The sequence below is a fragment of the Micropterus salmoides genome, unplaced genomic scaffold (genome assembly GCF_014851395.1).
Source record: "Micropterus salmoides isolate LMB-PRFRI ecotype aquatic unplaced genomic scaffold, ASM1485139v1 Ms_hic_scaffold_1, whole genome shotgun sequence".
Classification (NCBI taxonomy): domain Eukaryota; kingdom Metazoa; phylum Chordata; class Actinopteri; order Centrarchiformes; family Centrarchidae; genus Micropterus; species Micropterus salmoides.
The window spans coordinates 17062552-17076159 of record NW_024040040.1 but is presented as its reverse complement, the minus strand read 5'-3'; the positions used below and the strand labels follow the sequence as shown (position 1 = coordinate 17076159).

The 13608-nt window shown below is 39.7% G+C and overlaps 1 long non-coding RNA gene across 1 annotated transcript; it reads right to left on the bottom strand.

The window, feature by feature from the left end:
* Nucleotides 1-9830: 9830 nt before the first annotated feature.
* Nucleotides 9831-12600, bottom strand: LOC119899564. The gene is made up of 2 exons (XR_005443870.1): nt 12095-12600; nt 9831-10323 (listed from the first exon to the last, which is right to left on the bottom strand). It is a non-coding gene; the product is annotated as an uncharacterized LOC119899564 (long non-coding RNA).
* Nucleotides 12601-13608: the final 1008 nt, after the last annotated feature.

Sequence of the window (13608 nt, the reverse complement as noted above, 5' to 3'; positions counted from 1 at the left end):
GTTAGCTAACAGAGGGTCTTCATTTTATTTTTTAGTTTCCTCCTCTTGGTTTAGTGTGCTGTTCATTTTCATTATGGAATTTGTGCGTGCGGTGTTGGATAACAGATGACAGAAAACAGGTCGCACTTTCACCTGCCACCGTCTTATATACGGTCTGCAGCATGCGTTTTACTGACGGCCGTTTTACCAATGCATCGGCGGAGGCACCCACCACACCCCCGTGGTAAAGTAAGCGCACCATAAAACGTAGTGGGAGTTATTGTGTGCAGTGCGTGTCAGGATCATCGACTGTACGATTGATAACAGCTGATACGCGCACATAAGTTTCTATCATGGGTAAGTAATAACTACTGTATTACTTATGACAGACAGCATGACAGTGCACCTGCGCAAGCATGGAGAATGACGTATGACTTATGGAATTACTATAGTCATACGTCACAACCCTGTTTTAACAACTAAGTAACTTTTGCAACTTTGAGCACAAAAGCTATTTGTCAAAAAATGCCAGACAGTAAAGTGTAGTGATGTTAACACAGCATATCGTTAGTGAACATTCCAGCCGGTCAGTTTTTGGTTGTCATGGTAGTGTATTATATCCGACTATTAACCACACCCCCATTCTCTATTTGAGAAAGAACGTTCACCATAAATGGCAGTTAAAACTGGCTGGAGGGGGCTTTAATCATAATTTGGTAATATTTCCAAAATAAGGTCTGATTACTAATCTGCTGCATGTGGCTTTGCAATAACCACTTTACAACGTAAAGCGCAACACATTTTAATTTAGCTTTCCTGAAAAAATGTATAATAATAATATTACTGATTAAGTTATTTTGTTAATTATATCTTTAAAATGTGACAAAGCTTATGGTTGAAGTGTAAATGTTGGAGAGAAGGGGGGATGAGTTTGGTCTAGATATTGCAGATCAGTGGATGTGAGTTATAATCTGATGAATGAAAGTGCATAGCTGTGTGTGTGTGTGTGTGTGTGTGTGTGTGTGTGTGTGTGTGTGTGTGTCCCTATCGAGCAATCAAGAGTACACCTTGAAGACACAGCAGATAAGGGAGGAGATAGTCTCACCTTGAGACACGCACTGTATCTAAACATAGTATAAGACACACGTACATGCACAAAGCATGAACACATTCACACTGCCTGCCACATTCCTCTTTGACCTGAGGCTTTTACAAGTGCTTCTTTTTTAATAACCTCATTGTGACAAAAAGGCTGTTACTTTGCGGCTGGTGCACTGAATAGATTAATTAGAAAACACAAAGAGAGCTCAACCTCTGGCTCCTCTCCAGTTCCACATCATTGATGAAAGAAGAGCAGGTTGATTTCACCATTCATAGACTGTAGGTACCAGCAGGGAATTCAGACACTAGTTGTCACCACATGACAACTAGTGTCGAGACAAAGCTAATTAAAAAATTAGATACCAGGATAACAGGATTAATGACAGTTTAACTGTAAATGCATTAATAGCTTTACTAATCACTTGGAATAAGTTCCCAGTCATATGAACATGTGACTCTCTGAGAGTACATCAGTGAAAACACTATTTTGGTTATCTTGTAGAACAGTCAAATGCTGTACAGTAGAAGGTTCAGCACCTGTAGAGGCTTGTTCAAAGGTGAAAGGCCTTAAAACAACTTCTTCTTCTTCTCCTTCTACTTCTTTCCCTTTTTCTTGTCCTTTTCCTATTTTTTTCCTTCTCCTTCTTCTTTTTCGTGGGAGTGTTTTATTATCTGAATATTGAAGACGTTTGGGACGTTTTTGCTGCAAAGCTCGTGGTGTGAATTTTGAAAATAGTTCAACTTTTAAGGAGATGCAGCAAAGATTACCTGAAACATACAACCCATGACCATCTACTGTTGATCTGACAGTTTCTTTTATATTCCCCTTGCCTGCCATTAAAGTGAAAAACACACCTCTTTTAGCCTGCATTTACCTGATTATTTGTTTTTGGTCTAATAATTATCATGTCTGTGTGTGTAAATACTGTAATAGTTGGTGTGTCTTTGCATAGATGTGTGTGAGCGTATGTGTGAGTGTGCAGTGCTTATATGAGCTATTAGCCGCTAAGTGGACTACAGTGTCTGGCAGTGTGCCCAGTCTGTTCCCACTGGAGGGAAAAACACGTCTTAAGACTGAGTGAAGGAGCAGCGCTCTGTCAATGTTTGGTTTCTGCTTTGTGTGTGTGTGTTGTCGTCTAGAGATTTGAGGAGAGACACCATATTTTTTTTTGTCTGGCTTGTTTATTCTACTATCAAAAAATTATATTTTGTTATCATTAAAAATATTTTTCAGTGTAATTTCATTTTCAAGGACATAAATTGCACATTTTCATCTACCAACTCCCCACAGATTATAATAACTGTTGATAGTTGTTGGCTGTAGATGATGTTTTCATTCATCAGAACATGCAGGAATTAATACTCACAATGAGTAAAAACTCACAGGGAAAGGCACATTATTCAGTCACATTGTAACTGCAGTGCATTATAACACTTGTCATAATTGAGATTGGATGAAAAAGTATATGCAAATGTTTTACTTCCTTTGCTGCCGTTGTTTTTCCCTGAACTGACCAAATGGATGTTGTATGGTGTGATGTTATTCAGCACTACAATAGAACTGGGTAGCACCACCCAACGGGCACATTAGGGTGACTAAAACTAAAGCTTTAAGAGGCATTTGAAAAACATAGCTACGCAGTTCCAGTCAAATACAAGTATATACAGATACATCATCCGAGTAGTCAGACAACCTTACTAATAATGTTAAATATAAATCTTAATAATTTATATTAAGGAGCACTTTCTGTAAGTCTGCATGGCTTTCCCCTTCCTATCACCTATAGTATAAGCAGTCATTCAACCACATCTCCCCCTCTTCCTGTTACACATAGAAACACACACACACTAATGCATGTGCAATAAAATGGGCAAACAGATCCACATCCACGGTAAAGGAGAGGGGAGAAGTGACCTTGGTCCAGCCTGGGGGGCTTAAGCAGATGGAGAGAGGGGCAGAGGGCTCTGGCACGATAGTCTGCACCACACACACACACACACACACATACACACACTCATATGGACAAATGCTCAAGCTGGTGGGGTGACATTGTGTGTGTCTCGGCAGGGCCTCCCTCTCACTCCGACACAATAGCTCTATTTGAGAAGGAAATCCAGACAGGGACATCCTGATTTGGGAATGTCACTGTGGATGTCCATGATCTTGCAATAAAAACATCCTCCTTCTTTATTTTCTAATTAGTGTGTGTGTGTGTGTGTGTGTGTGTGTGTGTATATATATATATGTGTGTGTGTATATATATATGTGTGTATATATATATATATATATGTGTGTGTGTGTGTGTGTGTGTGTGTGTGTGTGTATATATGTATATGTATATGTATATATATGTGTGTGTGTATATATATATGTATATATGTATATGTGTGTGTGTATATATATGTATATATATATATGTGTGTGTGTATGTATATGTATGTGTGTGTGTATATATGTATGTATATATGAGATTTTCTGATATGAGATCAGAAAATCCCACAATAATGTAGTAGGAAGTTTAGACAGCTGTGAACACACACAGAGACATATTGTTCATCTCACTTCTTGTGTGCACTAACATGCACTCACATGCAAATTTTTGTTGTTGTTTCCTTGTTTATTTCCTTTAACAGATGTACATCAGAACAAAAATAAAAGCAGCCATTTGAAATCATTTTGGTGACAGAAGAATTCATAAAAGGCCATTTGGTCTTGCTAATTTGCAATGTTTATGTGGGACAATTTCTTAGGAGCCCAAACAAGGGGGGGAAATGTGCGACTGCATATGTCCCTCCAGATTGGGACAGCGCATTAAAAAACAGCAGCTAACGAGACGCGGAGGAAGGCAGGCATGGGGGAAGGAGCGAGAGAGAAAGACGAGGGAGGAGGGAACATTTGTGAGGCTACGACTCTTTGGAAGGGAAGTGCTGCAAGCCCACCTGTCTGCAAGGCTGCCAGCTGCACAACACACACACACACAAGTGTACGTGCATATGGGTGGTGATGCACACAGAAATGTCAACACACAGACACATAAACAGGCAGACAAGAGGGCATGAAAACAGATTTACGAAGTGTAGCAAAGGTTTGATTGATCATGTTTTGAAACTTTTGGAAGTGTTGTAGTAGTTTCATGTCCGATGTTCTCTGGAACTTTTTCAGAAGCAGATAGTTGTTTTACCCACTTTTTTCTCGTTTTACAAGAATATTAAATACATGTTTGCAGCTTATTTAGATGTGGTATCAGATTCTTTATGGCTGTATTGTATTCAGTTTAATTATTATACTAATGCATGCTACTTTGTGCCTGTATTTCCTGAGTAGTGTATATAAGCAGGAGTCTTCCTATCCCTCCCTCCTTTTCTTTCCTTCCTTTTTTTCTTTTCTCTCTCCCTAACTATTTACTTACAAAGAACACAATCTAATCAAATACTAATTTGAAGTCAATTGCCAATAAATATAGGAATTTCTATACATTCACAAGTGAATTTCAGTTGGTTCGGCAAAAATACACCCAGCACGTAAAGATACCAGAGCAGAGAAAAGAACTGCTATGGTGAGACGCAAAGTGATAGATTTTGGCAGCCAGAGTAGCAGCAGATTACCTTCAGCAACAACGATGGGGGGTGCAACAAAAAAGGCAGCGTGGTTTGCAGTTGGTCATGACTAGATTGTACAGATGTTGTGTGTAAGTAGACAAGTCCAGCTATATTGCGATGACATGTGAGATTAACTTTTGCTGGCACTGGTGTGACCGGGCAAAAAGGTAGGGAAAGCAATGGTTTTAATACACTAGTACATGCACACATATAAGTTTTTGGCATCCATTCATCCATCTTCTATACCAACTTCATTAAAAAGATTTTACCTGAGAGCACACGTTATCCTCAATTCTCATTAAGCCCCATCATGAGCAACATCTTGAATACTGTTAAACAGACTCCCTGTTCCTTGTTGCTTCTGTCTCTTTCACTATACATTTTCTCCCTGTCTCTCCCACTCTGGACCTTCACTTTGATGACTTTAAAGACCACTGGAAGCACTAAAATCTAAAAACACTTTCATAGACAGAAACATATGTACACATACTGTAAGTACACCGTTTGTGCTTTTGAGTGGCGTTCTTAAGAAGCATATTCAATGCTGCATTTAATCGCAAAAGGACTAAACTGGCCTGACGAGAGACCTTGTAATACAACGAGTATACGTCAACTTTCATTATACTAATAAGATGCAAGCACATTTTTCATGTTAAAGGGGTCTAATTACTGTCACAGCCTTCAAAGTAAGAACGGGCCAGCTGAAAGGAAGTCATTCAGCCTGTATGAAGAAGGGAAAGGACTTGAAAAGAGAAAGGAAGTGTACATATGGGTCATTATGGAGCCATTTATCTTATTAGGAATCAGGGGAAGGACACAAAAGCAGACCTACATAAATGCATACACACACATTTACACACCCCCACTTAGGCATACACACACAACGAACACATGAACACACACACACTGGGACACTGAGAGCCAGCGCGGCTGAGTTAGCCAGCTCTGGATCTGTGCAGAGATGTCTTCCAGATGAATAGGTGGTAATGAGCGTGTAGTGGAACTGATTCTCTCCCATCATCCCCCTCTTTCCTCCTCCTCCGCCTCCTCATCCTCATATCCCCAACCCCAACTCTCCCTCCTTTTCTCCGGGCTCAGGTGTGCAACACATGGCATCTCTCCCTCTTTTTCTCCCTTGTTTTCTCGCTGACTTGCCTTGTTCCTCCTTCTGTTTCCCTTTCCTCATCATTTCTATCCCCCTTGAAAACTCCCTGAGCTCATTCTCCAGCGTCCTTCTTTCTCTTGTCTTTTTTTCTGTCACCTTCTGCATTCTGCTGTACTTTTCCAGGACCCTTTTATTGGCAGACTCTTGAAAGGGCTGTTAATAGTTCACAATGTGGCGAGCATGCATTGGGGCAAACTCAGGCACGCACACCTGCACGCCTTCATCCCATGAAGACAACGCGGCTGACCACTCAGTGTGCTCGTGTTCACATCAAAAGCTCCAACTCTTGGAAAACAAAATCCTGTCTTTCAGCCTCACTTATTCAAATAGTCCAGTTCCTTTCATGTGCCTCAGCATTCACACAAGACCCCAGGAATAATGAGACATAAATAATCACATCTTCAACAATGAAAGCAGCTAAAGGAGCATTCAGAGTTTGACTGAGGAGAATGGGTCTGTAGACTGGGACGCATAAAAGAAGGTTGGTGATTACATGCTTTTTGACGTTTTCTGGGGTAGATAAAAGGCGTGTCAATAAGAAAAGAGGCGCAATTGTTGAAAAGTTGAACAATTTATGTTTATTTTTGTACCATCTTTTTTTGTCATTTTCTTCCACTTGTGACCTTTTTAAAAAAAATCTTAACAGTACTTCCCTGTGTGGATCCATATGCTCCTTCCTTTTTCGCTTTCACACACACACAGGCTGATCCGGGGCAGGTCCTGGGGGACAGAGCCACTTGAAGGAGTGACTGCCTAATGAGGGAGAAAATCTGTTTTACCGTGGGACAGGAGGCACAGGAGCAATCAAAACAGACTGTATTTACATTACACATGCACTAATTAAAGATGTAATTGACATCAACAAGGAAACCTCAGTGCGCCCCATTTAATCATTAGACATTTTTTCTACTCTGCCTCACCAACGTTGCTTGAAAATCCCCTGGTTAGAGCTCGAAATGGAACTTTTGCTTAAGAAAACTCCAAATAAAATCATGTTGTGTTTCACTACTGCTGTTCATTCATATCTTTACTTTCTTTATTTGTAAAAGTATAAACTGGAGCCTCACTTTGTGTTAGTGCAAAGCGGGCCCATCTTTGGCATCCAATAGGTTTAGCATTATTAGAGTGAGACGAGACATAAACAAAAATTTGCCAAATCATTTTTAGTATGTTTTTAATAGTGCTGGGCAACGATTAAAATTTTTAATTGCATTGTTAGGCACAAAATTGAATAATGAATTCTAAAGTAGTGTATTGGGTACTTTTAATTTAAATGTACTGCTATATACACAAAAGTGCAATAACGTGTTTTGCAAACACTTTAAACAAATAAGGTGCTTTTTACCAGCAGTATTCTCTTAACACAGTAGCAATAAAATATTTCTTGTAAATTTCAACTTAAACATTAATGTAATCAAATCAAATATTAAACCAAAGCTCTTTTCCACTGCAAGGGCATTACCTTTTATTAAGCTTGTTAAAACAAGTTACCATCAGAGTCCAGTTTTCTTGTTTTTTTTTCTTTTATCAAGGAGCAGCATAAACAGTCTATGTTCAATCAGTAGCAAGTTTCCCTGTTAGAGTGATGGTCAAGCACAAGGTGTACCAACAAGCGGGTGCGTTCCCGTGAACCTGTCACACTTGTGCTCGCCTCACGCACACGCCTGCCCACTGCTGTAGTTGAATTGTCTTGAACTTTTTGTACTTGACACGCAGCACGAATTATTGGAAGAGAGACTGATCCTCACTGTTTGTGAGTTTCCGGAATATATTACTGTTTACTAAATAGGACACCAACAGGAGGGAATTCGCACGGCAGAGCATCCTCGCAAAACTAGATGAAGGCCTATCGGGTAAAGTTATGTAGCCTATAATTTTAACTTAAATAGGCTACAACTGCGTAGCGCACAGAAGCCGTTGCCATGGTTACTCTCAATAGAGCGCCTGCCGTTTACCCGCAGAGCGCTGTCTTTCTCCCACACGCTGCATTCAGCGTAGTCTGGCGAAGCCTCCCCCTGCTGCTTGTTTGGGTGGGTGATTTGCAGGCTGATCAACATCCCACCTCTCCTGTGACCCATGGTTTCACTGTAGGCCTATGTGTATTGAGAGCCAGTGAGCAACGGACTTTCAAAATAATGATAATTTTAAAAAAAACTGTGTTAAGGTGCGATAAAATAATTGTCGGCATTAATTAATTAACGCGATATGCATTAAACTGCCCAGCCCTAGTTTTTAAAACTCTTACCCACAGTCACTATGGTAAATTAAGATTTTTTCAGGTTGCCAGCAAGTAATAGAAAGGAGTGTGGAGTAATTGCATCGTCACATTATGCCTTTGAGCTGAAAACATAAGGACTATGTGATGAAAGAAAAAAGTATTAAGATTTGAAGAAAAAAGTTGGGAAGATACATTTTTCTCTTTAAGCAAATGTTAGCAACAGGATGAATATATGCTGAATGACATAATCTGTTGTTAACAGGTATAAAAGCCTGGGACCTCTGCAGAACTCTGCTTGCATGTCAACAACATATGTAGCCTACACATTTAGATGATGTCTACTTACCTAATCCAACTTTCTCATACCAAACTACAGCCATTTTTCCATTTGTATCTCAGGATTCTGACAGTAAAATTGATTTAAAACTAATTTAAAAAATGTTTTAACTTAAGGCTCGTGCAGACTACACGACTTTCAGCGTCGCCAATGGCTGTGCCGTTCACACTACACAACTTGCCGTCTTGTGACGGGAGTCTTGAAGTCGTTGTGGCGTTCACACTACGTGGCTGATCGGTGACAGGGGGTCACAAACTACACGAGCTGAGAGCGGCTGAGAGCAGCTGTGTCACCCGACGCTGGTCTCCAAACCACGTTTTGTCAAGAAAAGACACGTGAAATGTGAAACGGGAAATGACGCGAACTTACACATGAAACAGCTGTTGTTTGTTATTACTGTATAAAGATAGCAATTATAAAGACAAAGAATATGGGTGAAATAATGGATTAGCACACTCAGGTAGCAGGGATTGTCTTTGCTACAGAGAGCTGAAGGTGAGTAAAAAATGTTTTGCGGTGAAAAAGTAGCTGCCTGCTCTCATTGGCTGGATGTGGATGTCGAGTCGGCCGACTCCGCCAGGTATTTGTGTCAGAAATGTGTGGGGGAGCCGTTTTGATGCCTTGTTGAGTAGTTCACACATAATAACTGATTTACTCCCAATCACAGCCTGACGGTTGCCGAGTAACAAATTGGGCTAAAAATCGTGTAGTGTGAACTAGGCTTTACTGAAAACCTTTTAATCTAAATGAAGCACAGAGGTTTTGTCTTGTAAAGTTATTTAGTTTATCAACATTTGCTGTTTCCATACAGCATTTTGACTGTTGGCAGCGTAGAAGACGTAAATAAATTAAAGATGAGCACAACTTAATATAAAGAGGTTATTCTCTAGCAAAAAGGATGTTTAAAGAATATAACTCTGCCCACACACAATTATGCTCTATCAGACATCACCTGCATTATAATTTATCTGCATTAGTGTTTGCCAGGTGAATGAAACTATAATAAAACCCTTGTGAACTGTAACTGATTGCAGGCAGATATTGGCAGTGCATTTACACTGAGTTTTACCTCTGGTGCAGGTGGTGGCATTAACATCTGTTCAGCCTGTTCGCACAAAAATACTTGTAATCACATGTACGGTGTTGAGTGTCTGTATTGAATAGGACAAGTTTATGTAAACCAACTTGTGTGACTTCAGCAATACACTTTTCTTCTTCAGTGCTGTAACACAGGACAGGGGGTACACACAAATTCACACACACGCAGGTGTAGTTATCCAGGGATTATGAGGGAGTGTGTTCTCTGATAAAGAATCTTTGTTTGAGTTTGGGATTTATGTAGGATTCAGTGTGTGATCAGCACGAGTGGCCCCTGGGAAAAAACAGAGATTTACAGAACAGTGATTTACTAAAAAGAGAAGACAGAAAAATAAGTTGGATGATGCTTCATCATAAATCCATTTATTCGTGGCCCAACGTGTTGGTAATAAATACACTTTTACAATTTATTTTAAGCACAGAATTATTTAGTTTTCTCCTGTGTGTTCAGCCTAAGCACTGTCTCACCAAAAAAGTAGGATGGACAAAAAGAGTGATTTGGTAATCACATGGTGGAGGGATGCTATGGCTGTGTGTGTGTGTGTGTGTGTGTGGGTTGATAAAGGAGGGGGGAGGTGGGGGCTGTGTTTGGGTTTGGGATCAGAGTGGAGACCAATGTGTGAACAGCACTCCATAAAGCACACAGATTATCAGGTCAACACGCACATAGACATACTTACTGAACTGAACAAAAGAGGACCCACTGAAGTCCGCCGCACATGCACACACACGCACACAAACACACACAGGAAGAGATGCCATCTGATAAGCGCTCTCAGGCAGGACAAATTAAATACACTCCAGGAGAGCCTCAGGAGAGCTGGGCTGAAAGACGAGAGAAGTGAGAAATAACTACATTTATATTCACTAAACAAAAACTGGTTAAAAACATTTGTACATTTAACTATTCTTTGAATAATTTTACCACTCAGAAATCTTGCCCAGCAACATTTTGTGTCCATTGGATCATTTCTAGGCAAGAAATGTCACTTTAAACACATCTTTAACATTTCTTTTCTTTTCAACACAAGACACAGAAAAAAGTCATACTTTAAAATGGATTTTTAACCCTATTGGATTTTCTTTAAATGCCTTTGATTTATGTGATTTCAATGAAAAAAATCCTCCCCAAATTTTATTCTGTGAAGTAGAGTTCTGCTGGATGGAGAAACAGGAGGAGAAATGTTTTAGGAGAGTTGAACATGTCCCCATCTACTGGTCAAACATGGCAGCTACAAGTCAACAGGCACTGAAATCAAGTAAAAGAAGACAAATAACAACAGAAAGAGACACAAGTGATTAAGATATTGGTGTAGAATCTTTTGTTACTGCAGTAATTCAACAGCAGGGTCACAACTGTATAAAGAGAAGTCCTTATTTTAAGTGATTGTCATTGTGTACAGATGAGTGTGCACTGAAATAGGTTAATGTATAAGTATAACTAAAATACTTAGTATAACTAAGTATAACTAAAATTCAAATACAAATCACTAATATTACTAAATAAATTGTATTGTATTAACAATGTAACATTTTTAGTCTTCTCCTTACCCCCAAATATGCATTTAAGCAGCACCGTACCTCTTAAAACACGTTATTTGATTAAGTGCAGAGGAATGCATTAAAATTCAAATATAAATGTAGCTAATTTACTCAATACACATCTCACTCACTTTAGGACAGGTTTTTAGAATTTGCACTGTTCTAATTTTACCAGGCAGAGCACCACTTTAATGTGACAGGAGGAGAGATGCTGAAATGTATGTCAGGGGAATATGTGATATTATCTATTATGTGACTTGCTTCTTAACTTTTTTATGAAATTGAAGTAAAATACTTGTCTATTTCTGCTTTGTACTCTTTGTTAGATTATTTTTCTGTTTCCCTGTAGCAATCATTACCCTGTGAGACCCTAAAGTTAACTCTCAGTGTAATTTTGTTTCTCAACTGCAAAGATATAGCGTGTTCACTATAAATATGTTTTAATACGTTCAGTATTCTTTCTTAGGTGTCCAAAACATTAAATAGCATCAGAATCCCTATTTCAGCAGACCAGTGAGCTTAATGTCGTACAGCTTGATTGGTTCACTAACAATGAATAATTAAAAACACCTGATTTGAATGGAGATCTGCAACTGTGGACGTGTGTATGATGCTCGTGTGTTTCCTCCTTCTGATCCATTTGTGTGTGTTTTAAGTGTGTGTGTGGTTTAGACCATTTCTATAAAAACGCTGAGGAAAGTTGAGATGTGTCCGGATGCTTCCCCACAACAGAAAGGAAAAATTAGTCACTATTGGTTTGGTTTTAAATGCACAAAGTAAAACTCATTACCTGTACGTGCATGCGAGTTTGTGTGTGTGTTTTTGTGTATGCATGTGTGTGTGTCATGGAGACAGATGGATGTGATGCTGGCACAGAATCAGAGAGAACATCAACAAAGACATCTGAACACATGCACGCACCCACACACTGATGCACAAACACACACACACTCAGAACGCCATTGTGCTTACTTGTAGTACTGCCCAGTTAGGTATTTATATGCTAAACCCTTTTAGAGCTGAGGTGTGTGTGTGCGTGTGTGTGTGTAGCTACCTGAGGCACTCTCCAGCATTTTCGTCATCTCGTCATGTCAAACCTGCAGCTCTGTGATGACAAGTAGCCACAGACAGACTCCCCTCTGTGAAACGCACACACACATCACACTGAAACAACCAATAATAACTGTGCACATTAATATTTTTATTATGTGCACGCGTGTGCATGTTTAGAATTACCCAACAATCCAAACAGGTTTACCCGTCGCCTCTCTCAGCCTCGACAGAGGACAGAAGCAACAGCTGCAATTAGCCCTTTGTGGCTAAAACCAGTCTGATTAGACGTCTCGTTAGGCATCGTTAAGGCTTTTACTAACAGGGCGCATAGATAATGAGCCTGCCCACTGAACAACCAAGATACTAATCATAGGATAAAACACCTACGCATTTAATTGGAGGCAGGAGCACAGAAGAAGAGAAAGACACTCAATCCGTGTATTTCTGGGGAGAGAGGGAGAGGGAGAAATACATTGAGAGTGAAAGAGAGAAGAACTGAGGATAGGAGAGGAGAGCAGAGAAGAGCATATATGCATATTTTTATTAAAAAACACAGAGACCAAGTAAAGAATGACAGAAATGTGTTTAGAAATGTCCATAAAAGTCTTTGAGGGGAGGTGTACAAGGTCAAAATCATCATATCATCACTTTCGTGTGAAAAGCTTACACCTCCAGTTTCGTGAATTTGATGCTTTCAGATCACATGCTTCTCTGTAGCTTGCAACAAGAACATGATCGCAATCTTTTTTGCACAAAAAGTGTCAGCCATGAAGCTAAAATAAGGCTTTTCTTAGTACCTGGTTTGAAGTAGTATGTGGTTTACGTTCAGTGTGATTTGGACAGGAAGATAATACAAATGAGGCAAAAAAAAGTGCAGTAATGCCAACACAGTTGGGGATGTGTGGTCTATTTGCGTACAGATGTATGCGTATATTCTAATGTGTGTGGCGGTGAGAGAGAAAGAATGGGGGGAAAGAAAGAAACAAAAGTTGAAGAGAAAAAATAAATGACATGAGGTTGTAGATAATTACAGCCAGCACATTTTCAAAGGCCCCATGATCCCTAGTCAAAAGGTAGACTAAAATGTCATGACTTCAGATCTTATTCTTCTTCACAAAGTCTCCTTTCTTTCCGTGTCTTTTTCAGCCGTATCCGTGCTGATAAATACATATTTTTTTGTTTTCTTTTTAAATCAGCAATGGTGACAGCTGGCGGGAAAATTGTTGTTTACCCTGACTAATACACTGTAATCTCAGGTTAACACAGAGGTCATGTGGATGCTGATGCTGGGTCAACTCCCTTCCCACACCAACACCCTAGGGCACTCTGGGAATTTCTCACGGCTAATCGCACTGCAGGGTCAAAATTTTATGTTTCAGAATCCTCGCTACTCTCCACTCACCATGACAACTACTTCATATATACATTATTGGGGTGATGTAGAGAGAGAAGATGATCTCAGGGCAGCACTTCAGCTCTGCAGCAGCATATGGACTAATGCAAATGGGCATAATA